This window comes from Corvus moneduloides, chromosome 5 (genome assembly GCF_009650955.1).
Source record: "Corvus moneduloides isolate bCorMon1 chromosome 5, bCorMon1.pri, whole genome shotgun sequence".
NCBI lineage: Eukaryota > Metazoa > Chordata > Aves > Passeriformes > Corvidae > Corvus > Corvus moneduloides.
Window position 1 is genome coordinate 41,693,490 of NC_045480.1, and position 27,690 is coordinate 41,721,179.

Sequence of the window (27,690 nt, forward strand, 5' to 3'; positions counted from 1 at the left end):
AAGCCTCATTCAGGCGAGTGCTGTACTGTTTTCCCAGCATGGTATGCATTTCAAACACTAGCTCTGCATGTCTTAAAAGAGTATTTTTAAAGTTCTCTAGAATTGTAAACATGGGAAAATTTCTCTCAAAATATGAAAAGTTTTAGTAATTCAGAAAGCCTAGAAGACATGCTGCAGAGAACTACATAGAATTACAGGTTTAAAAGCCCTCCTATGCAACTGTTGTGGTGACTGCAAATTGTTGTTAAATACATGATATTCAAAGAGGGACTGAAAGTAAACATCACTCACAAAGAATTTCAGCAAACTTCTACCAGGCAGTGCCTCATATTTATAAGACTCTTAGGACGTACAAAGATATACCTTGGAAACGCAGTGTCTCCAGCTTTAAGTTTAAATCAGTATATTAAGGCATGTGACATTTAAGTTGTATATTTACATCCTGTGAAAGTAGCAGGCACTGCTGGTACATACAAGCCTATCAGATCATAAGTAACACACGTGTTTCACCTAAGGTGAGAAGTGCTCAGAGTGGTTTAGGGGGATTTTCACAAGTGCTGGTGCGCAGAAACCCAGGCAGAGCTCTGCCTAGGCTGGCAAGAGAAAAGTAGTCTCATTTTAGTGCAACAAGCCTGTGTCAGATACATATTAAAATATTTTTGAAGCCTGAATTTACAACACTGAAAATTATTACTTCAGGTTTTCAGGGAAGTCAAGTCCATCTCTGACACCATTTCATATTACACATGCCAAATCCCGTGATTAAATACCTGCTGCCCCTTGTGAGAGCAGAAAGTGTCATAAAGAAGTAAGAGAATAGACTCCATAAACCAACTGTCTTAGCACAGAAATGGCAAAACAAGCCAAATGAATTAATGAGTTAGCTTAAGAGCACAGTGTCAGGGTAATAAAAATATCCTCTTCAGTGCTGTACTGACTAAAGGAAACAGCTGTCTAAATATTTGAGTTTTTCTGAAAAAACATTACTATACTATGGCAAACAGTGAAGCTAATACTCTCACACAGTGAAGAAAAAAGAAGTGACCAGAAGCAAAGGAAACCCTCACAGTGATGTTAGCTAATTAACAAAGCTATTTTCACTGGAGAAAAACTGCATGAGAAACTTCTGTAGGTATTCTGTCAGGGAAGGAAATGAAATGGAAACAGACTAGGCTAATGCAAGCTGCTAAATGAAGGCGTCAGTTCAAGTGAAACCAGTCTCACTGCTGAAAGCACACTGAAAACGCTCATTAGAAGAGGACTGCCGTTTTATCATTTAATCTGCATCTCAAGACTGCCACAAAACAGATCTAAGCCTACCTGGGAAAATCTTTACATTACTAATTTTACTCTGAGCAATAAAATGGAATTTCAGTGAGATCCTGGAACACACTGAAGAGGCAACTATATCAAGTGTTGTATCTCAGATCTGGAGCTGAGATACAGAGACACCCCCCCCCAATAAAGAGAAAAACGTAGGGATTAAGACTAGTCTTCATTTCGTGCCAGAAGTCACGCAGTCTGAATACTCTCAGGTGCAGCTGCCAAAGGAACAAGGTTTTCCAAATTAAATGCTCCCTTCTCCACAAGAAGCACCTGAGTAAGGAATTAACAGCAGCAGCATGGGAATTACACTATCCTAAAATAAAATAGTCATCTCCTGTAAAGTATCCAGAACATGTCCCTTCCATACCTGACATTTTAATTTGACTTCCCTGAGAATGAAATACCAAATGGCCTCAATGTTGAAAGTCAATGTTTTGGGTTTGTACGTTTTCATTTGACCAAAACAGAATAATAGAGGTAGGAATTTCATGTTTGTAGCACTTAAGACAATCACTTACAAAGTGACAAACTTACAAAAATATTAGAGTTTTAAAATTTTAGCCCCTGCAAATTACATAATCAGAGTATAATAACTGAATATAAACATCATTTCACTTTTATGCACTTCCCTCCTTCTCAAGAATAAATTAATTTCACAGAAGGCTCAGATTAATCTTCCCTTCTCAATTTACCAAAATAAGCATTCTTCTCATTTGCAATAGCAGCTAAATTGAAAGCAACTTCACTGAGCTCAAAAGCCAATCTCCAGCATGCCTCAAACTAGAAGCTCCATACCTTCTGTAAGAACTATTAATTTCCTTTTCCCCAAAAAATGTCTCATTCCTCCATTTGTGTGCAAGTGTCAAGATATCCAATTCAAAACACCATATTTAAAAAGCAAAAGTCTCATTAGGATCTGTAGGATCTCTTACTCATCAGTGCAAGCAGCCCCTATTACAGGTCACATTGAACAGCAAGTAAATCATTTCTCCAAGTCCAGTGCTCTGTGCAGTTGGATAGATCAGGACAGGAAAAGAAAAAACATTTTGACTCTAGCTACAACATAATAATTCTCCAAACACAGTAGTTAACATAGCCAGGCTGGCTCAAAATGAGTAGTCCTGCCAAATCCAGGGCAGAGGAAAGACTGCTTTTCCCTGTACCACAGGGCTGGGGAACATGCCCGAGACTCAGGTAGGTCACTGCTGCAGAGACTCCCAGGCCACTTCTCAGTGCATTAGCTCAGGTACAAGAACCAATTTAGCTCTTGTAGCACAGAGCCTCCTGTAGGCAAATATACCCAGCTGAGCAGCTCACCCTGTGTTGACTCAGAGGCATACTCTACAGCCTGCTTTGTTATTTTACCTGCTTCTGAGCTGGCTAGTGACAGCCCCTGGCAATCATCTGAGCCTGTTCTTCCCAACTTGAGAGGTGTAACTCACCCTTGGAACGCTGCAGAGGACAAGTGAGGCACGAAGAACCTTCCCACTCCAAGAACCACATACTATAATAAGACAGGAATTTTCAATAGTAAAAATTAGATATGGACTAGAAAAAGCTGAGAAACCCTGACTAATACCAGCCCCTGCACACTCTGCCATCTTTAGACCATCTCCACCACAGACAGTGCAATTTCTATGCAGAAGCATTGCAGGCAGCTACATGAACAGAAGCAGATACTCCTGGCGACATCAGTGTAGCTCTAAGGCTGAGCTGACAGGCTCTCAACAGGGTTAGCTTGCTGCTCCACTGCTTTCAGAGTCCAGCTATGACCTCCATTTCCATGCTGTACACCATGGCTAGGGGCCGACGGAGTTCCTACTTAGGCCAGCTTTTATTTGTGCATCTTTACAATGGTATAGATGTTTTATCTATCTCTTGTAAGTCTCTGAAGTATTTTTTTCAGACTGTGAATTGGAAAATTTCAATCTTCTGCAAGCTAAAGCTCCACCAAAGCAAATTAAAATAATTTATCTTCAGGAGAAACGAATACAGAATAGTTCATCTGTATCTTTCTTATACCATCTTTTTGTATCATTGACAATTTAGACATTTTCAAACCCTTTTCATTTCTAGGCTAAAAAACCTCAAAGCATATTCACATATTCCCTAAAGATGAGTTTCTCAAACCTTGTGTCCAAGCCTTGCTGGTGCCATTGAGACCCTGCCCCTTTATCTACCACATCCTCCTTTAATAATAAGTCTAAACCAGAGGCTAAAAGCACACTGCCAAGTACAGAGGAATAATTATCTCCTCTGCCATTTATCTGACGTGTTTCACCACTTATACAGCCCTAATGAAATCTCAGTGTCATGCACAACCCCCCTGACAAGCTCAGTTTGCAAAGCCACTGTGATTGCTGGGTCCTTCCTGGCCCGCATGCTGCCTAGCCCATTTATATCTGTGCATTTGATTTCTCCTAAGCATAACACTTTACAGTTGTCTTTATTAAATTTCACCTCATTGATTTCAAACCATTTTTCCAATTCATCATATGAAATTCTAAATCTGTCCTCCTAACTGTTTATAATCCCTTCCCGCTTCATCTTCCAAAAATACTCAAATTATCCTCTTTGACAGCAATAAATGGATGATGAATACTGAGAATATCGACTAGTAAACAACTTAAGCCACCCTCCTCCAGGAATTAACTTAATAGTCTGAGACCAAACAACCAAGCCTAGCTCAACATTTCAGACTAATTTCTCAGTGGACTGAAGCACTGCCTGTCATCATCCAGGCATTCAGAAGAAATAATTTCTCTGGCTTCTGCTTTAACCAAACTAATGTCATCTCATTTCTGTGAATGCTTCTTTTCCTCTCAGAGTTTGTTGATAGGGTTTTAAATGCTAACGTTTATTTTGGTGGTCAGAGTTTGAACAGGTCCTGTTTTTACAATCATATACCTACTTACTGTCCTAAAGAACACTGTCATTGCCAAAAGAATGTAACTAAGCAGGAGCCAAAAAAATAACTCGAAGAAGTAGTCATTATTTAAGGAATGAATCTAGCTACATGAGCTGGAGACCCCTTGCCAAGTTTTCAGATGTAAGGCAACACTCCCGAAACCATGTGCTCCCCCAAGTGGGGGAAAAAACAAAACAAAAACCACCCACTCTCTCCAAGCACACAAAAAACACAGGTAATAAAAGTATACTAAATGATCCATGTGCTGTAAATAAAGCAGAAACACACCTATGTAGATTAGAAGACTATTCACTTGGCTGAGGAACTATTTCATGTTTGCAAAGGTATACAAAAAAAACCCACTTACTGTTGAAGTCACAAAAGAACAACTACTCTTCAGCCAGAAAACTATGCAAGCTTCAGCTCTGTCAACAGAGATGGAAATAATTTTATTTAATTAAAGACACCTACATCTTCAATTTAAATCACAGAACCTTGGAAGAAAATCCATATAAACAAACTACAGTTTAATCTATCAAAATTCTGTAGCATCAGCAGTCTACTGTAACATTATACAGATCGCTTCAGCAGGAGAAGTGCCAGGCTTTTCAGGAGCTATGCTTATCTTCCTGTTGCTCTGTTTGGCACACAAATGCTCAGCTCTTCCTTCCAATGCCCATTACTGGCACCATTTCTTAACTCTACAACCCCTTAGATTTGCTTCTAGGTTTAAAACAAGATGATGAATAATATCCCTTCCCATAGCTCAAAACCTGCTCTGTGAATTCCCTCACATCCTGAATTTTATACATGGGACACGCTCGAGCACCTCTTCTTGAGCCATGAGAGCTTGTAAGGAGCCCAGCTGCAGGTGCCCAGCTGCGGGTGCCTTCCGCAGCCCACCCAGCATCCAGCAGCTACAGCCAGGGCAAGGCTGCACGGCACCCAGGCACCCTGCCAGACACCATGCACAAGCTTCCTCTTGTTGCAAAATACAACAGAAGAGAGCCTGGCAGAGGGAAAAATACGCTAGCCGTAATTTCTCATCCCAAGATGGACTCACAGTGTAACTGAAACACGTAAGTGGACCTGGGAAGCCACCTTGATCCCACCACTTTGCAGGAGTGCCGGCACAATTCATCTCCTCATTCTTCCACCTCACCACTAAACCTTCTCCATAGTTTGAGACTGCCCAAAGAAGTCTCCAAAACTGAAAACCTCAACTTACAAGTCACATCAGTGTTTTTAACAGCTTTTATACAATACAGTAATTTTGTAGTTTGAAGAAAATCAAAAGCTTTGTATTTCTTTTTCCTGTTTCATGCAAGACTGACCAAGGGAGAAGAGTAACGTATCTGTTAGATTCTAAAAGGAGGCATACATGTATAAACTAAATCCTGTTCCTCAGGGGAGCAATTAAACCCTTATTTATTCATACAAAAAGAGATATGCACACTTCTCACACCTCAGTCATACATGTTTTTTCTACAAATTAAATACCAAGGAGTAAAAGGATCTCATACTACTGACTAACTAAATTAAGGTCATCCATACTTCATTTCCTGTAAGTGAGGTAAAATAAAGCAGTATTTGATAAGTCACAATAAAATGTATCATAATGAAAGTAAGCCTTTTCATGAAAGCACTCAGGCGTTCTTCAAAATTCAGAACAAATAAGCACAGTCATACAAGCCGGCAAATTTGCTTCAAAAGGATGTTTCAGGTCATGTGAATCTTGCCACTGACAAGTTAAACACAAAATAATGATAAAACAGGAAACACATGAACAGTGGTCTTCCTTTTCAACAGTTTCTATTTCATATCACTATGCTTCTGTTTAACAGGGTTTGGAAGTCCACTTGCAAAAAAGATAAAACACCTAACAAAAGCATGCTGAGAGTTTAAATAAATTTTCTATTCTCAGTTTCTAGAAACTTCATTTTAATTGTTAACAAGTAGCCATCTCAGCAATCACAAAAATTCCAAGAGCACTGCTGCTTCTTGTCAACCACTAATTGCATTAATTATTCAGATTTTATTTCTTTTACTTTTAAGGTGAGAGACAACATTTATACAGACTGACCAGCAAGAGAGCCATCCCAAAAGGCATGAAATCCCACTTTTTGGATCAAGCCAAGTTTTTCATTTGTTACATGCTTCATGCCAAGGCTCCCTCAAGCTTAACAGAGAGCCTGGGCTTTACACCCCAGTTGCGAAACCCACATAGTAAAAATTTATCAAGGGGAAGGCTTTCACAAATTTGCAACTAATAATATCCAAGACTGCTCTGAGAGCATGTCAGCATCTGCATTAATCTGAAAGGTTTGACAGACCAAATGTTCAACAGGTCAGGTGATTGAAAACATCCTCAAGAGCAGCAAGAGGCTCCTGCTGTGCTGCCAGCAGAGCCATACACCACTGTCACTGTCCTGCTCATCCTCTTGGGGCAGAGAACCTTCAGCTTGACACCTCCTGGCATAAATACCCAAGGCAAAAGGCACCGACATTACTGGCACTGCTGCTGAGCCATATGCTACGCTGCATGGGAGCAACTCTCCCTCCCTTTTACTTCCACACCATAATTAAAGCCACACAGCCACAGCTCGAGAAGACATGAAGCTATGTACCAAGAAACACAGTGTACTTTCCAATCTGCAAATATCTCCACACTTAAAGGAAAAACGAGTGGGGAAATCTACTGAGGCATCATCCACACAACCCAGGTGTGGGAAATATTTCTGTCTTCTGACTTCAGGAGCACAAATACCAGAGCACACCTCAGTGTCCAGAGAAGGATGGGAGATGCCTGGGAGCAGCTGGACAGTACTTGACAGCCACTGCACCATCCCTGGAGGAGGTTTCCACCCCACTGTCGGAGTGGCAGGAAGCACAGGGATGCAGAGGAAGGTGGTCACTATCCCATACCTGCTATGCATCCTCCAGCCTTTCAAAAATTTTGCGCTTTTCATGCTACTTTGGAAGGTTACAATATGTTGTACATATAGCTGATGTTACATTAGCCTGGGATAAATGTATTTGTTTCTGTTTTGCTGTTAGCACAACCCAATGGATCTTTAAACAATTCAGTTTAATGGATAAAAGGAATAAGGCCTTTTATCCATCAGATTCATGTCTTCCAAGCATTCATACAATGTCAGAAAAAACAGCTAATACACTACCCACAGGAAAACTGGCAGACTTTAAAATATTACGTGAAATACATTCATACTGCACCTGTAGACATTCAAGTACTGTCATCATTTTTTATGAACTTTAAAGGAGAGAGTCAGTGACTAAAATCATAGAATCATAGAATATGCTGAGTTGGAAAGGACCCATCAGGATCACTGAGTCCAATTCCTGGCTCTGCACAGAACATCCTGAGGATCACACACCATGTGACTGAGATCATTGTCCAAACACTCCATGAACTCAGACAGCTTGCTGCAGTGACTGCTTCCCTGGAGAGCCTGTTCCAGTGCCTAACAACCCTCTGGGTGAAAAGCCTTTTCCTGGTACCCAACCTAAACGTTCCCTTGGGTCCTGTCACTGGTCCTGAGAGTGAAGAGATCAGTATCTGCCTCTCTGCTTCCCCTTGTGAGAATGTTGAAGACTGCAATGAGGTCTCCCCTCAGTCTCCTCTTCTCCAGGCTGAACAAAACCAAGTGACCTTAGCTGCTCCTCACAAGGTTTCCCCTCCAGACCTTCACCAGCCTCGTTACCATTCTTTGGAGGCTCTTCTTATATTGTGAGTGCTCAAAACTGCCCTCAGGACTCAAGGTAAGGCCACCCTAGTGCAGAGCAGAGTGGGACAATCCCCTCCTTGGCATGGCTGGCAATGCTGTGCCTGAGACACTCCAGGACATGGGTGGCCCTCCTGGCTGGCAGAGTACTGCTGACTCATATACAGAGACGATGAGAAGTCTTCCCAGCATTGTAATTCCAGTAGAAAACAGTGCTGGTCTTTCATGATTAGCTAAATAGTTTCATTTTTTGGTTCTTCTGCCTTGGAGTTCCCTTGCTATATTTCCAACATTTGAATGACATGTAGACTCTATATTTTTTTAAAAATGACGATCCTAATAAGGCACAAATCATCGTGCCAAATGTAACTTCTGTTCAGCCTGGATTATTTGGTCCCAAAAATGAGAGACGGATGCAAAAAAAGCTCAACCTGGAAGCCCAGGTCTATGAGCTTCCACTCTCTAACCCCTAAGTCAGGATGCCCAGGATTACAGAAGATTCTTACAAACACAGGGCCCAAATAGTTCACCCCTCAGTGAGCAGGAAAGCCTTCCCCGGGGAAGGAGGAAACCACTGCAGAAGGTCAACAGGCAAAGTTCTGGCCACTGGTTCGGCTTTCTCCACTATCAACAGAGAAGAGCACTAGGATTTCCAGCTGGATGAAATTCAGCTAACCATGGACAGTGGTAGGGTTGTTATTAATTTCTAAATATCAGTCAAAGAAGCATGTCTGATTAATTCAATTCTGCAGCCCTTTGAGCAATGTTAAAGGCACTGCAGCTGCTTGTCTCAAGATATCGGATTAAAAAAAAAAACATAAAACCTCCCATGTTCCCACCCACAAATATGGATTTGGATCTATTTACAGAGGACTCGTTCTCAGTGTTGCACTCATAAACAGTAAGGATTATATTTTAAAGTCACAAGAGCCTATGTTCTGCACACAGCTAGAGAAAAGTTCTGCTACAACACTGGTAATGAGATTTACAAGGAAATGTACATACACAGGCACAAATGTTCCAATGCAAGGGCAACTCTGCATCAGTTCAGGAGTTTCCAGTATAGGGAAAAGATTTCTGTATGAATCCAAAATGTACAGAATATTTTATTTAAAAGGTAATATAGCAAGTCCACTTCCTCCTTTGTTGATTTTAATAAATGCATATGAGTTCTTTCTTACACTTCATCTTTGGAGAATATTATAGTTCATATACTGCATTTGGTCATTTAAAAAGCTGAAATGCTCAAACCGATGAAACCTTTTTAAAGAAGTTACTGCAGTTTGTCAAATACACAAAAGTCAATAAAAAGGGACAAGCACATCCATAGCTGTACTTTACAATTTTCAGATGTGCTAGCAGATGTTCTACAAAATGGTCTTATGATTCTTCATTTTAGAATAGATATTTAACAGTGACTTTAGTTAGTTATTTAGTTGGTTAAATAGTTAGACTTGTGCCTTGCATCACAAATGAAATCACTCTAAGTTTTAGCAATCAGCTAATGAGCTTCACATCGGGAAGCAAAAAAACTGAAGACCCTCAGCTTCTTTTTCCTCCTTCTACAGAAAGAAAAACATTTCAAATTGGCACAGAGGCTTTTAAGAATCCTACAGCAAGTGATCCACATGCAGAGGATCACAGGCCCTTCCTAGCATGAGGTGAGAGTCTCCTGACCTGTATTATGTTACAGGAATCATGGCAACAGCACCAGAAATGCTGAAGCTGCTCTGTCTGGATGGTGGGAGACTACAGAAGCAACCAGGCCACGAGCAGCAAATCCTGCTCTCACATGGAGGGGAACAACAACCAAGATGCCCTTGGCAAGCACAGGTTACTGGTATTCAATAGCTCAGAAACCCTGGGCAGCCACCCTCCATCCCCTCCAGAAGGATAGGTGGCAGCAGAATTTGTTTAAAACATGCGGTTTTTTATAAATTATAAAATCAAAAGCATTTCACAGATCAAGAAAAAAGGGATGTCAGAGCTGTTCCTAGTACTTTATATCACAAAGTCAAAGCAAAAGGATAACAAAGTTTAAAAGGAACTACAACTTTCATATTAATCAGCAAGACATCATGAGAAGAATAAGACCTGGCACCAGTATCAAAAATACATCATTAAGTTACTAAACCAGCATTTTGCACTTGGCTTTAGGCAACAGAAAACACGTCATCATCTGGGCTTTGCAAGAAAGTTTCAAGGGATGTACCTCCCTCACAGACAGGATACCATGCCTTGTAATTATCCATTCAGCTGACCGTGGAACAGAAAATGAGATATCAGCGGGAAAAAGTGTTTTCATCCAACTCCACTTCTACAAAACAACAAAGTATCAAACGCCAGCCTCTTGCAGATGTTTGCAAAAGCACTGCACTGAAACTGTTGTTCTAATCAGAGTGCATACTGGAAGTTTTTAGATTTTGGTAATAACTTCTGTAAAATACCAGATTACATATTTCTGGAAAAAATAACCTACCTTTTAAGAACAAAAAAACTAAAAGAGAAAATTTGATCTTTGAATTTAGGATTCCTGTTGCATTTAATTAGCCTGTCTCAAGACCACCCATAATGATTTTGTGATTTATTTGAGAACTTAACATCACAGACAAGCAAACTCCTGTTGGCCCCTTGAACTAATCTAAAATAAAATGCTTTATTTTCAAAGAACTTAGTGAAGATCATTTACCACCAACCATTTACAGAAACTGTTTAGGTTAACAGAGATAAGGCAAACAGTATTTACCAGTCTTTAAGTGAATTACTCAGCCCTCTATAAACTGTTTTGTTTATCTGATACATTTAGACAGGACTGGTACAGGGAGCACCACAGCCAATGCGTACAGTCACTGTCTCTTCAGCCATAGTGCAAGTAACAAAAAGAAATTATTGGGGGGGTGGGAGGGGAAGAGAGAAATGGCTGCACCTGTCACTTCAGTTAGCTAGCTAAAGCACAAACTCAACCATAAGCTTGTCACCCTTCCCCAAAGACGTTTTCTTGCACAAAGTCCAGGTGACCCACTGCGGCTGTGCTAAGCCACCCATCCTTGTGACTGCTCTGCACATTCAGCAGCCAAACCACTGCTCCTTGCAGATATCCAACCACTTGCCAGCCTTCACTGGCTCTAACATTAGTTGAATTAAAAGCAAAACAGTCTCCATACAGCTGAAGCAAGTACTTTATTAGACAAGATTGAAGAGAGTGGTCCATTTCCACTCACGTCCAGTCCAGTATGCAGAGGCTTAGGAATACTCCCGTATGAAATACTGAACAAGTTCTATAAACATCCACAAATATCCCCTTCAGCTTATTTTCAGCTAATTGAGTTTAGATGAAAGTTGGCTTATGTAAAAAAGCAACAATAATTTAAAAGTGACATATATATAAAAGGAATCCCAACTTAGAAATACACAACCTGTCTTTTTTACTTCTGTATGCAAATATCCCCATAAGGATTATTCTCCTGACAGCCCACCTCAGCTAGAAAACTGTTACAAGAATATCACTTTCTCCTCTTTTATAGTGACCAAAATGGAAGTAGTCTCTCACATAATATTTGATCTGATTTTCTGTACATGCTAGAATCAAGTATTTTTCCAAAAGCCTTCTGGCACCAGATCTCAAAGAACACAAACCTTTCAACGTGTTTTGTTTTCATTGTCTTTGGGATCATGTCACAAATTGACACAGTCCAGTAAAAAGAAAAAGGTGGGGGGAGGATGGGAAGAGGCAGGGTATAAAAGTGGAAGGAAAGATAAAGTGAGACAGGGTCACCAGACACCACCACCACTCCCTCTGCAAGCCATCATCTCTAACCCACAGAACTAGCTGCTCTGCAAACAGGGCAAATCTTCTCGGTCCTTCTTTTCATTAAATGCACAAGTCAAAAGCCTTTATGAATAGCAATGCCAGCTCCTATTTAAAATGCAAAACCACTTTTTTAATTGTTGCCACCTGATCAAGGTAAAAACATGAATAATTACTTTTTAGTAGCCCTCCCTAATGCTGTAAATTTATGATGCTTTCAATTTGTAATAACACTTTCTCTGAGAAGTTGCAAGCAATTTATTCTCTATACACAGCTCTTCTATTAATTCCACACAGATTTTCTTGGGGAAGAAAAATCACCATAGGAGATACAGATCTTAAAGAATAATCAAAATAAACCTTTGCCTTAGGAAGGTATGTATTAGAGAAAATAAAATCTCTTCTGTCTAAAATTTAAGAGGCTTTTCAGAGAGTATTTGTCTTAATTAATCACTGCTATATAAAAACAAATTACTGCAAACTATATTGGGATCCAAGCAGTTTTCAAGGGTTGGGATAATCGGTATTTGGCTGAGTGCCCATGAACATCCTCCGGGTCTGAGGATATACCAGAGCGGTGTACACTGTTTTAAGATATAACAAAGCCTTTGGAGAGTTAAGTGACTGCACATCTGAGTCATTGTCTGAATGAGACATTTTAGCCTTTCACACACTTCCCAGTGCCAGACAGACTCTGGATTTCAGTGAAGTTATATCAGAGAGAAGACAAATCAAAAACAAAAGGTGCTGCAAAAACATCAGACTCTTAAACTTTTCTCACTGTAAACTTTTAAATATTATTCTGCAGGCAGCTCCACTACTTTCCATCCATAGCAATTCAAGTACAAAACAAAAGGTAACAAACATTCCGTTTAAAAAAGGGACAAAAAGAAGAAGCTGTGACTGCTTTAGAGAAGATGAAGAAGAGATTTGATACTGAAAACACAACGAAAACTGACTATATTTGGAGTCTAGGCTTCACAATAACAATTCATACTGTCATTTAAAGATTAAACCTTGCTTTTGTTCCAGAATCATAGTTGTGGAGATCATGTTTCCCACACCTGAAGGGAAGTGGCAGGGAATATATACGCTCTAAGTTAAGAAAAAGACAAAACCGTACAAGGAGAACACACACATATGCATGCCAAATCCAATGCTTTCACCACACGGGTAATACCAAGTGGCACTATTCTGACAGCAATATTGATGTAACAGATTGGGGCACTAGATTCTAAATGAGAAGAATAAAATGCCATTTGTGACTCTACTGCTGGGATTTTGGAAGACTTACTGTAAGGAAAAGTCCACATTGGATTATATTCTGCATGAGAAGAAAAATTTAACATGATTTGTGAGAAACCTTCCTGGCTGTTTTACAAGGCATAGGAGTGAACAAAACCAAAAGGGAAGTAAAAGGAATACCACTGGCCTCACTGCACTTTTCTCCTGGGAGGACTAGTGGGCTTGCTTCCACTCTTCTTTAAGAAAACCTTGAGGTAGTTTATGTACATCAGCATACAAAAGGCAACCTTTAGGGGAGGGGACTGTACACCTAAAAAGAAAAAGCCAGCAAAATCGGAAATTCTCAAAAAGAGATTAAAAAAACCTGTTACAGCCTGTTAGGGAAGACAGACTGCACAGCCCAACAGGGCAGGGCACATCAGTCAGCCAGGCATGAAAGAGAAACACTCCGTTCTGAAGGAAGACGAAAGCTACATAGCCACACAGCCACACATGAAGGCATAATTTTCTATCAGTATTTGTTTTTTCTTCTTGTTCTTACATCATCCTGTCTTCGCAAAGAACATGAATTGAATTAAACAACAACAATCAGCATCTGCAATGTGAGGCCTGAACTCTTTCCTTTTCCATAGGGAGAGGGGCAAGCAACAACAACAACAAACCCCCCCCCCCAAAAAAAACAAAAACAAAAGAAAAAAAAAAACAAAAAACCACAAACAAACAAACAAACAAAAAAACCCCAAAAAACAAACAAACAAACAAAAAAACCCAGCACTTCACTTTTGGTACAAGTTACATGAAACTACCAGGTTTAAACAGACTATAGACTAAATGAGAAAAGGAAAGGTCAAACGTAAATGTTTTACACAGGTGCACAGAGCAAAGATCTAGGATCACCCTTCATCCCAGCAGGAAAAAGAAGGACTTCATGCCACAATTTCAGTTTAGCAATAAAGCAAAAATCCATATCCTCTTGCTGTGGCTATTGCCCTCGTGCCAGGGAAGCAAAACCACTTACAACAGCCTCACTTTGTACCAGGCACTTTGTACACCAGGCACCAGCATAAAAAATTCTACAAGATCCCCAGCAAGGAGTAATCCAAGTTTCTTTGACTGCCACTGGGTGGGCACAGCCCCTCATGCTTCCTGCATAGGCCTGGGAATCCAGTTACAGGAGAACACCATCTATTAGCGCCACCAAATCCTCTCCAGTTTCAGGCCCTAGACTCAGTCCAGGTATGCCCAGTTTAGAATATGAGATTCAATTAAATGAGTCTGTAGTCATGCTTTAGAAGGTTTTTCTGTGAAACTTTGCTCATCAGACAGGAAATACTACAGCTGTAATTACTCTGGGATACCTTATTATTTCCCATTGGACTATCAGGATCTGAAACAAGAGGTAGGAGTTGTGTCTACAGAGCACTGGCTTTTTCAGCCAAGCATGGCACCAACTGGTCACAGCTCTTGCACACAACAGAAACAAAACATATCAGACCAACAGGTCTTGCCCTGAAACTGCTCTGCATCTCATACCTACTGAAAGTAACATGGATGGGTAGTTTTTTGCACGTTGGTCCTGGCCATTTGAGGTGTCTTCACACAGAAGCCTTTCCAGCAAATCTGTTCCAGATTTATTTCCCCTGCTGCTCAATTCCATTCACTAGACTCATGAAAAGGTTTTTAGACTCTGACAGACAACCCCCCTAAAACAGAACTTGGCAGCTTCAGTAGACATTGGAGTGTTTGGTTTTGGCCTGTGAAAAGCTTCAAACTTTGCTCTTTTCTCCTGTTTAATTTCACTAGGATATTTTGTAAGTGTCCACATGGCAAACCTCACATGGCAGATAAAGAAGTTCGTATTTTATTCATTTTTGCCAAGCACCTTAGGTAAAAACAAACTAACAAAACCCCACCCAAGAATAGGAGACAAATGAGGATGTAAACTTGAAAGGCCAAAATATATAAGGCAGCTACAGTGTGTCTGTGTTATGTGTACGTAAGAAGCTTTACTGTAATCACGGTATTGTAAATATTTCAAGTACCCTGATTACAGAAGTTGACGACATGCATTCCAGTCATCACCATTTTCTTGGTACAGGAGAAAGGCATGACATTAAACAGTCCATATTAACACAGGTTTTATAGCGGTTAGGTCACCAAAGCAAGAAAACATCCTTTTTTTTCACAGAGACTCCAAATTTGCTAATAAAGAAGAAAAAAAGTCACATACAGATACATAAATTTTTCTAAGGTGTTTGCTGATTTGGGGGAAGGGGTTTGTTGTTCTTAGGTTTTTACTTTTTTTTTTTTAATAATCAAAAGGCATTCATTTTGGTTAACTCAAGAATTAGAGTTAGTAACCTGTGACCTAAGACTTTTACAGGATTGAAAACGGGCAGAGAGTCTTCTAAAGCTTCAGAATCTTTTCAGTACATAGCACAAAGTATTAAATGCTATTGCCTCTGCAAGACCTGCCTCGGCAACACAACTACCCACAGCTATTTCCCTATCTAATGGAAGTTAAATGCTACAGAGGAAATTGGTGGGATTTCAAGAAGAAAGCTTTTAACACTCACCTTTCCCTTACAGACTGGTTCTGGTTCACATACTCCTCTTCTGCTGCAGTGCCAGTGAACCAGAAACAGGTACACTTACACAAACAGGGGATGCTGTTCTGTCAGAAACTAACTAGCAGCGTGCCTTGTATTTACTAGTCAATAGCAAACATCCAGGCTTTTTCTATTTCCAGTTCTACAGTAAAGTCTAGAAGCACCTGGATGACCTCAGGAAGATGTTTGTAGCATATCAGTCCTATTGTGTACAAACACATTGCCTAGATGAACCTTTTTTGTTCTGGTGGTTTCTCTGAAGAGAAACTAGACCTGTGACAGAGACTTCTACAGTGCTGCAGATACACAAACATGAATAAATAACTAACTATCCTCTCTGGCCCATTTATCATACTCAGCAGTTCTCACTACTGAAGGTTAATACTCCTTTCTCCTTTGAGGAGAAATTACTTCAACGCACAGATGCTGAAGCAGAAAACAAAAGGAATTCAAACTCCTCTTGTGACTTTTTCCTAGCTTCTAGCAGCATCCTTTCTGATTGTTGTTGTATATTTAATCAGTAATAAATTCAGCCTGTTGTTTTCCCAGCCTCCTACAACAGAAAGTATTTCAGAGCTAACCCAGCCTGCTCCTCCCTAGGTCCCTACTATGCTGAAACTTTCAGAAGACTCACCTTACTTATAATGCATCTGGTAAAGCTTAGCAGGTACTCATCAAGAAATATGATTTTTTGCACATCCAGAAGGTAAAAGGGGGGATCAACAAAAAGGACAAAAAAAACCCCAACACAGTGATTTCAACAAGGAGTCCAGCAGTCAAATAGTTGTCATGTATTATTCTCATGTTTATAGATTATTATTTATAAATGCTCTTTTAGACTTTTTTAAAAAGGTCGTTTTTCTAGAAGACTGAGGCACAGGAGGGGAAAAAAAACACATTGAAAGAAACTGTTTTCACCACAATCCATGGTACTGGATTAACACGAAATCAAGCAAAAAAAAACTCACTTTGTAGTTAAAATACAGTTCTGAAAGGAATTTGCAGCATTCTCTGGCTAGACAGGTAATCTAATCTCACCGTTGATTCAGCCTGCTCCTGCTCTACACATTAGCGAAAGTATTATTATTGCCACCAGTTATCTTTGAATAAAACTGGCATTTTTTTAAGCCAAAAAAATGTTTCTGCGGAACCTTTAGGGAGGCAGTTGAAATCCTGGCCCTGCCATCAAGGCTCAGAAAGAATCCACTGCCCTCCCACAGCACTTTATTTTTTGAGAATCGTGACAGAAACCAGGTTTCGTTTTGCCAGTTTTGTTATATTGAAGCTCTTTTTTGCCTGAAGTCTTATGATACCATAGTAATTTGTTAGTACTTGCTGATAAAATATTTATTAGAGACAGCTTGCATCATCAGTTCAGACAAAGTAAGGCACAAACTGAACTCACTTTTAATCTTGTTCAACTTAACAGAGCATCAAGATACAGTAGATTCCCAACAACAAATCCCAGCACCACATATCTCCCATCAGAAATAAAGACACATTTTAAAATCTATACATTAACCTTTCCTCCATGGTCAAATATCTTCTCATTAATATAATCCATAGAATTAACTTCTTCTGGTGACTTACGAGCATGAGAGGTGCCCACTGTGCTAAAAAAGCCATCTCTTTACACGGCTGTAGCTGAGCAGGAGATGAGGACATAACCACTTCAAGAGAAATGTCCTGCAGCACAACTAGAGATATCCCTGGAACAGCCATTCATGCTTCAGGTAGGTGAATACATGCCACTAACAGCACCTGCAGCTTGTTGGGCTTTCCCATCTGCTCTTCATTTCCATGTATTCAAAGCACCTCTTCAGCTCCTCTCCTGAGTTTAGTTGCCAGGAGCATCTTTCCAGGTCATGATAGATATGTTAAACCAATCTCTCTGTCCTTTTTTTTTTTTAGGATATTTGAGGTAAATCTTTAACACTCTACCTGCCTTTTGGCAACCAGTAAGTTCTCCAGAACCACATTTTTCTAATTACAGATAATTAATTCAAAGACTACTAAATTAAGTCAAAGGCACCAGCAAGCCCTCTCCCCAGTTACTGTTCAATGTGTTGCAAAGACGGTAAATGCATTTAAACTTCTTTCATATGTTGCCCTAGATTTTAATTTATATTATGATTTATACTGTACCGAGGCAATTCATGCTTTAAAAATAAAGTCTCTGTCTGTCTTTTTCCTCAAACATATCTAGTCAACTGAGCAACCCTGGAAGCTACACTTTCAAAACAAAAAAATTACCTTCATTATCCAGATTAATTATCCATGAAGGTGATGCCACCTACAGAACTTGCTCAAAACTTTTGCTCTACTAACTTTTCTGAAGCAGTCAGCATAATTTTGTCATACTCTTAACTTTTCCAATGCTTATTTTCATTTTCTGTTACCCACATCAAGAGACTCCCTTATCTCAGGTTTGATCAGACTTTTACAGATGCAAGATTTCCTAGACAAGTTTAAAGGGCAACAATCACCTTCATTAAGAAACAAATAACCATGACAAAGCAGGAAAGAAAAAAAAACGCCAGAGAGTGTCAGAGGTGAAAGACAATTGCTATCACTCTCAATTTCAATTGTCATGACACTATGGAAAAATCAGACGAACCAAGGACTAGGGGAAGATAACTACTTCCTTCCAGTAATTCGAAAATTGACCTTTCTGATGGTCTGAAGCACTGGCAGTAACTACAAAAGATTAATATAAAAGCTTCTTTCCCTTTTTCTTACAGTTGCCCAAAGTGAAGTACAGTGGTCATACTATCTGTCCTGCTTTCAAGCTACACCAAACTCCAGAGCTGCACACACTCAGGAGATTCTGAAACTTGTCAAGAGTGATCTGTGCAAATATTTTGCCAGCAACACTACTGTGGATCCATCAATTCAAATATATATATATATATCTTCCCAATGCGGTGTATCTTGCTGCTATGCCAAGATAATTATTTACATAGTAGACCCTCAATCACACAAAGCATTCTTCCTGTAGAACACCTTATTAGCAAACATTAACTTTTCATTTTTAAAGGGAGATTTCTGTACTTCATGTTTGGTCAAAAGGTCTCCAAATCGATCAAGTGTTTTAATTATCCATTTAATAGAGTTGAGTAAAAGGCGATCACAGAAGGGTTGAGGTTGAAACGGGACCTCTGTTGGTCAGCTGCTCCAGCCAACACCTGTGCTCAAGCAGGGCCACCTTAGAGCCAGATGCACAGGGCCCCACCCAGATGGCTTTTGAATGACTCCAAGGATGGAGACTCCACAACCTCCCTGGGCAACCTGTGCTAGTGTTTGAAAAGCAGAAATTCACTTACTCTGAGAGCTGTCGATTAGTGCCTTTTACCTCTTGCCCTGTCATTGGGGACTACTGACAAGAGCATGGCTGCCCCTTCTCAATTTCCTACAACCAGCATTTACACACACAGATAAGGCCCCTCTGAGCCTTGCCTTCTCCACACTCAGTGGCCTCAGCTCTCTCAGATTTCCTCATATGAAAGATGTGCCAGTCCCAGGCCCACTTCTGTGCGCCAGCACCGAATTTGTTCCAGTATGTCCATGTTTCTCCCATACTGGCGAGACCAGAACTGAATCCAGCACTTCAGGTATGGCCTCACCAGTGCTGAGGAGAGGATTCACCTCTATCAGCCTGCTGGCAACAATTCTCCTTATGCAGCCCAGAAGGCTGTTGGCAAATTCTCTAAGATGACCCATAAAAACCTCTGTCTCCATAAATCAAGGGGTGAAGGCAAAGAGTCTAACGCACTTTCAGAAGCTACAGCAACTGGATTATAACCAAAAAGATATCTGCAGAGTAACTTTCTGATGGGCAGTACTTCTGAGATTAGCCAAGGTTATACAAATACCCCACAGCAAAATACTGTCTGTTAACAACAGGATAAAAGATATAAGGTTAATAGTGTACAGAAAATTCACATGCATTTAAGACTTCTGTTAATGACAGTAACATCCCTCATCTTCTCTGTGGTAAACAAACAGTATTTACATGTGAGGTAAGTGTCACCTGAGATTTCAGAGCTCCAGGAAGGAGCAGTAACTTGTTAAATGGATAAAAGTATGCTATTCCCTAATGTAAAAGCTCTGTATGTATAAATTAACCTTTCATATACTTTCATATGTCACACAGAAAACTGTAAGATATGGACTAATTGCTAAGAGCCAGCAAAGTGCTCACAAAGATGACTTAAGGTACCAAGGCATCCCTCCTATGATGAAAGGCTGAGAGAGCCGGAAATAGACCAAATGACCTCCAGAGGTCCCTCCCAGCCATAACAATTCTGGGCTTCTGTGAAGCTGTCAGAGCTTGTGCTTTTTCACTGAGAGTGATTGAGAAAGGTACTTTTGATACATCATTCATAAAAAATTACAGATACACTATTTCTCCAGTGAAGTGGGAAGCAGAAGATTAAATAATAAAGAGAAAAAACCCCCAAAAAACAAATCAATCCATACCTGGCGAGGTAGTCAACAGCCCAGAAGCTAAAACTGATCTCTCAACTGCAATGAATGCAGGTTCTTCCCCTTTTGTAGTACAAGTATGGGATTTTTTTGAGTTCACTTCTTTCCTCCAACTACCAAAAGTAACCTTATCTCAGGATGCTCAAAACACAGCATCCTAAAGTCATTTTCCCCTCCTTGTTACTGATAACATAAGGAAAGATTAGAAGTTATGCTTAACAGAATATATAAGCCCTTTATCTCAGCAAACTTTTTTTAAAAAAATATGCAGAAAGTTCATTCTCTGATAATCTAAACCAAACTTGGGGGTATACACACAGAGTATATGACTAACTAAAAATTTCACCAACTGCCTTTGCTAGTTCTCTGCTTGTTCACATTCCCCAGTAGCTACCACCCAGCTTCCTGCCCTGCTGCACAGGCACCTCCAAGATACTCACCTGAGCCAAGAGGGCTTGTGAGACAAAGCAGTCTCAAAACAGCTCTCTGCTTTGGATTTCTAAACTACCTTAGTTCTAAATTCCCTTAGTAACCCTTCACTGCACTGAACACACACACCCTTGCCCACTGTGCTCTTCATTTCCTCTTCCCAAACTCCCAAATTGTAGTCCCAATACACCATGTTATGCCATTAGGTTCCCCTCTAGTAATCACAGACACCACCACTTGTGTGACACAGGATAGCAGGTCTCTCAGGGAAGTAAACAATGCTCCCACACCTATCTGATATGTACATCTTTAGTACCACTCGGGTGATTTTAAGATTTACTCTGGTATATCCGAAAAGTAAGTTAAACAGATTTTATTTAAGGTGACCCAAATGTGTTCATTACCAAAGAAAACTCCTTTGTAAAAGGACACAGAAAGAAAATGTATACATAAGTCTTCTACTTGGTTTTCCAACAATAAAGAACAACCATATGCACATACACAGGAAACATTTTGAACTACACTTCTGAAGAGAGAGCAACAGAAAGGCAAACTTTCTTGGCAAACCAGCCACCTACAAACAGACAAGTTCCTCCTCACTGGGTAAATGAGAGCATCGCAAAGTAGAAAGGCACTCAGCTCACTCTTAGAATAAGAGCTAATGCTGTCAAAGATCAGATTTAACAAAGTAGTTTAAACCAAAGAGAAATCATGCACTGAAAAGGGAAGGCCAAAATAAGAAATCCTAGGATGACAACTTGATTCACAGTTTACTCAAGTTAATGAAAGACTCCAACTCCCACAGATTTCAGTGGGTTATGAAACAGGTCCTGCAGAGGGAAATGTTCCAAGTCACAAACAGCAATGCCGTATTTTGATACGTAATTGCCACCACTGCCTATGAAGAAATCCCTGGTGTAAAATAGAGAACAAATACAATAATCTCACTTTCTCATTTTAAAAATGGCATGAAAGAAACAACAAAAGAAAGTTATTGAAGAGAACTAGATTGTTCCCAGCTGTTGTCATAGAACACTACAGCTGTTCATGTCATTGTAGCTAATGACCAGTTGCACTTTTTAAAAACTGTAACACAGTATGACCATTGTAATCTACATCAAACTGAAAACTTGGCAAGCATCATGGAAAAAAAAGACTAAAAAATTATTTTAATTCTGTTGGATTTCATTTTTTAATTTCTGTTCATGGGTTGGTTTTGAGTGCTCTGAGGGGATAGGAAGGGATCTTGTATGAATGGTTCTTTATTCAAATTGTCAATTATGTTAAACTACTTTAAAAATCATGGTAAATAACAGGTATTAAATTACCAAAATTGTCTTTTCCAGTAATAAAAGAGAATTCAACTCATAAATCCTGAAGGGTTTCTTTTGTTGAAGAGGTGTGCTGACTAAAAGTCTCAAGTTCAAAGAAGATGATGAAACATCTTTTCTCTGGAGCCAAGAACAGGGTAGGCTTCACCATCTAGAAGCTTTTAATTGTTTTGTTAACTGAACTATACATGAACCAAATCAGATTTTTTCATAAAGATTCAAGTACACAAATGCAAAGAATAGGTTAAAATAGAAAATCCCATATATTTAGATGCAGACAGAATTTTCAGATACAGCTCTCTTTAATGGAGCATTACTCCTTGACAGATGGAGGAAAAGCTAGGGGAAAGCATGTGTTCCCACATAAAATCTCCACAAAACCTGAAACATACTATTTCAAGTAATTTTGTGTAATGTCTCAGGAAAATGAGAGTATAGCTTCCTCTCTAGCCATGTGTCTTCCCCTCCAAGATCATCTATATAGAGCTATAGACCAGAAAGAAATCACAAGCTCCTGCACTGCTTTTTATCTTCCCTATAGTTATCAAGAAAATCAGTAATTTATTGAAGAAACCTAGAAGTCATTTTACCAGTTTCTCCACTTTAGGACACAAAAACACTTCCAAAGAAATTCCAGATACTTCAGAAAGACCACCACCTAAATACACACCGCTTAGAGCCACTTTTGTGCCACCAACCTAGGACTCTGCAGCAAGTAACAAACACAGCTGCAACAACCAACCAATGAAAACTAAGCTTCCTTATGCAAAGAAAAGACAGAAATAATTGCTAAACATGTACTTATAACCAAACATAGCAACAGATAACAAGTTAGAAGCTAAGCCTCTTCACTTTGGGACATCTATCCAGACGGCAAAAGATTTCTTTCCAAATGATGGTTACTTTAAAACATAAACAACTCTGAAAATTTATGCAGCCACACAGTTATTGATCTGCCACCATCAGCAAATTTAGAAAATAATAAAAAAGTAAAATCGTATACCCTACCTTCAAAGACACTCACAAAAATCTAAATAAAAATCTAATCACACACTACATGAGGCCAAAACCCTGTAGTTTGGATTCCATTAATTAAGCCTATTGAACAATGCCCTGAGTGACTGTTACAAGACTGTAGCATCACATCTGCATAACCCATTATTAACACATGTTATTTTCACCATTCCAATCAGAAGTTCAAAGTGCACTTCCTTTCTTATGGCAACATTGTGCAGACTTGATATTTTTGTACAATTAGGAAGTATTAGACAAACACTGTAGCGGATTTTGCTCTATAGCAAGTTTGGGGTTTTTTTCCTTTCACTCCCTCAGCTCTGCATTGTGCAGCAGTCAAGATAATTCAAAGTATTTTGGCTGACAGGAATCTGATGCAATAAAATGCCTAAGCCAAATGCCTCTAAAAGACGGGGTGGAGAAAAAGAATATTGGACAGAATACTGTCATACCATTACCTGTCTCCATCAGTACATGTTTAACCCCATTACAGCACTTTTTGATTTTGAAAGCTTGATTTTATTAAGCCAGATATGCCTATCTGAAAGATGAAAATAGAGCTACTCCTTTTTTCAAAGATTTTATACAAAGATTTATATTTTTAGTATAGTTTTTCCCTTTCTTTTCCACAAAGGTTTGGTACAGTCTCAATTACAGACTAGGTTCTGCACCTTCTAAGCCTAAAGTGGGGGTTTTAAAATTCACTCATTTGTGGTAAACCTCAGGATTTTTCTCAAGTATTACCAACTTCACCAAATATTACCTTTCATTGCTAACTAACTTCCATGTCTGTTTACAAAAACACCAAAGCACGAGGGCCCATACCACCTCCCTTTCAAGTTAACCAAAAAACACGCTGTCCATAAAAGCTCTTAAAGCTTTTTGCAAACTACATGAGTTCAAACTACCAGTCACACTATGAATGTTCAACATAACCACCAAGAAACCTGCGAGCAGCAGCTGAGCTGCAGAATAGAGACATCCTTCTGTGACAAGCTGGGAAGAGCTTGAGCAGCACACTGACAGTGGAGCTATTCACTGAAAAGAAAGCTACAGTCAGCAGCTGGCTGCAGAGTTACAACAGAAGTCTGAGAAGAGGCAGAATATACTTCCCCTATTCTCATGGGCTTCCCCAGGCACCTACAGATGCACCAAAAGCAAAGACATGGTGTTCCATGAACCTCTTGCATTAAATACATGCACCCAAATCACCCAAATCCACCAGGCAGCTCTTAGGCTGATCATCATATTTAGCAATTAGCAAGGAAGTGTAAGAGCAATAAGGAGAGAAGAGTTTGCAAAAATGCAGGGCAGGAACGGACAGGAAAAGAAAGGGCATTTTGAAACATGAGAGGGAGAAAGCATTAAAAACTCAATTTGCTGAGAAGAAAAAGGAGCTGCAACAGAAGTTCAGCACAGCTTTTAATTACAAGTAGAAAGAAGTTTGAGTGATAGGCAAGTTTCAAATGACATGTTTTCAAAAACTGGTTAAATACAGCCTAAAGTGAAATGATGCCATCTACACCTTAGACACACGCACCCCCAGACACACAAGAACTAGCTTCTAATTAAAACCACCATTTTTAATGTGTGGTGCCTTTCCACTCTGCTTCTTTTCCTCTCCAGCTCCAAACATAAATGGCGTTAGCTGGAAACTAGCTGGAGATGATGCTGGCATCCTAAATCAACCTTAAATAAGACAGTCACGTTCTCCTCATACAGCAGTGTTGCCGTTTCAACGTTACCATGCCTAAGCTCTCATATAAATAGAGGTATCAGTCAGTTTAAAACACAGACAGATGACTGTCAAGGAGGTACTACTCTGGAGGTGTTATTTCAACAGTGGCAGCTTTTCTGAAGGAAGAGTAAATAGGGTAGGAATTAGTTCCAATTTTTACCTTTAAAAGAATGACCTACCATCATACCACTTACTGTCTCCACTTACTGTCATTTTTCCACATTTGATCTCTGGTCTCTTCCTTCATTCAGTAATTACAGGAAAACAGTAAACATGAACATGGAGTACTACCTCCAGCAATCATACAGCTCAATCTACAGTGGCAGACCACTCAGTGAGCCACACACTTAGGTGAACATACATACTTAGGCTGCACATGCAGTATAATGGTTTTCAAAACTGGGATGATACTTTCCCCCATTACTGAGTAGACATAAAATTATCTTCTATGGGGAAAGTCAAGGTAAATGACTGATTATCAGAAGAGGAAATTATTTCAGTTCAGTGTTCAGCTGAAGAACCATTGTGAAATCATAGCCTGTATTTGATTCATGAAACCACATATAAAAGAATATAAGAAGGCACCTTTTCATGAAGATGATTTGAAGTGGCTTTTACTTCAGAAACTTGTGGCTTCTTTTATGGCATGCTTACAGTAAGTGTTAAGCAGTATCTCTCCACCTTAAAATACCCTTAAGGAAGAAGTACTTTTTTCCACATTCCTTGAAGCTATAAAGAAGAAACTAATCCCCACTATATGCTGCTTCAACACCACTGAGAAGCCTAAGATAAATTAATATTCACATTTAAATGTACAAAATTTGACTTATAGTCCTGCTTTTGTACTGCAAGTAAGAGCCACTCAGCAAAACAGAAGAAACTGGAAAAAAAAATAGGAAAAGATGAGTTGGGAGTATCCAAGCTATGGGCACTTATTTATTGACATTACCCAAAATTACATTTGATAGAAAATCCCTTTAGGAATACCAAACAAAAAATGCTGTGCTAAGTTCTAGAAGTCTAGAACTACAAAAAGATAATTTAAAGTATCAAGTTATATAACCAAAGGTAAATATACTTTGCACTTGATCTTACTGCCACAACCTGCACTGAAATGCAAGCATATCCATGCAAAACCGATCATTTTTAAGTGGGATACATGTGATGGAAGTAAATACCATTCAATTTGAGAATGGATAGCAGAGAGAAAACAACTGTTCTCTACAACATCCCCCTACGGAAAATGACCTCAACTGGCTCACATTTTCCAATTAAGTTAAATGCTGATATCATCCAGTATGGACTCCTCTTTCAAGATTACCACCACCAGTGGTATTAAAAGCACCAGCTCCCTAGAGAGGCTCAGTCAAAAAGAGCAGGCAAGAGTAGACAGCTTTAGCCAATGTGGAATTCAAAAGCATACAAAAGCTTTCTAACACACAAGGCAATTTTGTGCCTCGCATCATATCAGCCCTACAACTCAGCATGCCACACTCATCATACAGAGCATGAGAAAAGCCTCCCACCTATGCAGAGCAGCAATAACTATGTAAGAAAGGCACCCTTCAGCATGTGCACAATTTTCCCCCTATGCCTATACAGCAAAAGACTTGTTTCACTGAAGGGCTTACTTACAAAATTATCTTAATGACTAAGAGACTCAGTGAGTTCATAAATCTAAACAAATCACCAGCTTTATAACACATAGTCATCAAAGACTGTACTTTGGTTTTGTTTCAGTTTCTCAGTACCATTCATAATCCCTCATGAGTGTTACACACCTACAGGTTTACATAATATAAAACATACAAAGACTGCAACACATAAGTGTCACCCAGTTCATAAAATCTACTGGTCTTACAAGTATCAACTTAGTTTTGACAGGAGGTAGAACAAATTGGTTACATATATAAAAATCATAACACAGCAACTTTGTTGTCTTTCCTAAACAACCATAATATCTCTCCAAGTACACTCAGTTGTTTTCTGCTCTCGGGTGCCCCTCACACAGCTTGTTTGATAAATGTACCAGGAGATTTGCAACTACAGAGTTACTAAAACTGAGGTGGATGTACACCTGTTCCTTCAAATGAAGGTAAGAGTGGATAGGGGAGAGCAGGTAATCCCCAGCTGTACAAGTGCCACCTTTCTGGCATAGCTGTGGGTGTATTCTCTAGTTAATAACACACCTTAAACTCAGATGCAGGCTTCTTCAGAGCAAGCAAGCATATTCCTAAGTGCTACAACAATAAATTAATTAAAAGTAAAGTGAAGTCAGCTCTCCTATGCCAACAGGAACAGCTACAAAGCAATTCCTTCTTTTTCCTCATGAGGCTCAGGTAGACACAATCTTCAGCACCCTCAAAAGACAGACACATCCCCATTTACTCTACTGTATTAGACAGTTAAAACACTTCAAAGTAACCCATGTCCTTGTCATAAATTACCAATACTCAGATTTACAGCAAAATATATATGAAATACACCAACATTACAGACACTCAGGTCAACACAATTACTCAAAAACCACTGAAGCACTTGCAGGACACATCTATGCTGGAAAAATTGAACCTGATTCAGAGGAAGACAAAGGCAGGCTTCTGCAATTCACCAATGCTGGATTCCAGCCTGGAGCACAAGCATTTGGTGGCTACACACAAGTTTCCCTGGACTAACGGGAATTAGCAATGAAGTTTAGAATTTCTATTACTGACAGCAATTTTACCTCTCACAAATCTGAAATTAACACTGATGGTGACATATCGATCATGAGCTGGCATTCATATTACATTACAAACAACTGTCAACCTGCACTTTAGGAGAGCATTAACAATGACAGTTTGAAACTCAGAGACAGCAGAGACCTGTGTCTGGTTTTACTGTGTTGTCAATTGCTGATATAACTGTGTACACCTCCCCATGCAATGCCCAAGAGGAAAGGAGACTGCCAACACCAAGGATCACAAGTTGCAGCCCTTCCAAACAGCTGAGATGGAATTATTTAATTAAAACTTCACTTCTATGAAAAAAGCACCAAACAAACAAGAAGTCCAC

At 39.5% G+C, this 27,690-nt stretch overlaps 1 protein-coding gene across 2 annotated transcripts in view; it reads right to left on the reverse strand.

The window, feature by feature from the left end:
* The window catches only part of PPP3CA (protein phosphatase 3 catalytic subunit alpha), a 173,381-nt gene that overhangs the window by 145,256 nt on the left and 435 nt on the right, over window positions 1-27,690 (reverse strand). The window lies entirely within an intron of this gene.